The following is a 346-nucleotide window of genomic DNA, read 5'->3' on the forward strand; positions in this document are numbered from 1 at the left end:
TAAGGAAAAGTAAAAGCGAGAAGTCGTCACGAAGAAAAGAATCGAAACCCATTTGCGGCGAGAGAAACATGGAATTCAAACCCACTTCGGTCTCTCTTACGATGTTCTTATGACGTCAGTCTTCACGGAGTTTATACTGAACTTTATACTCAAATCGGAGTTCGTGAATAATGAATTATGGATAAGTTTATGGTGAATCTGTTCTGTGTTGTGGCGATACGGATTCCTGATGATGTGCTCAGGGGCAGAGTTAGAATTTGATGCCTTTTGTTGGTGATTATATCTGTGGCGATTAGAAATAATTATTGTTCATTGAATGTGTTATCACCTGTTCCTTTTTCTTCTT

General features: G+C 38.4%; 1 protein-coding gene across 1 annotated transcript in view; it reads right to left on the bottom strand.

The window, feature by feature from the left end:
• LOC119585807 (alkaline phosphatase, tissue-nonspecific isozyme-like) overlaps positions 1 to 346 on the bottom strand; it is a gene marked incomplete at its 5' end in the record, with an annotated part of 89,217 nt that overhangs the window by 76,727 nt on the left and 12,144 nt on the right.

The sequence above is a fragment of the Penaeus monodon genome, chromosome 20 (genome assembly GCF_015228065.2).
Source record: "Penaeus monodon isolate SGIC_2016 chromosome 20, NSTDA_Pmon_1, whole genome shotgun sequence".
NCBI lineage: Eukaryota > Metazoa > Arthropoda > Malacostraca > Decapoda > Penaeidae > Penaeus > Penaeus monodon.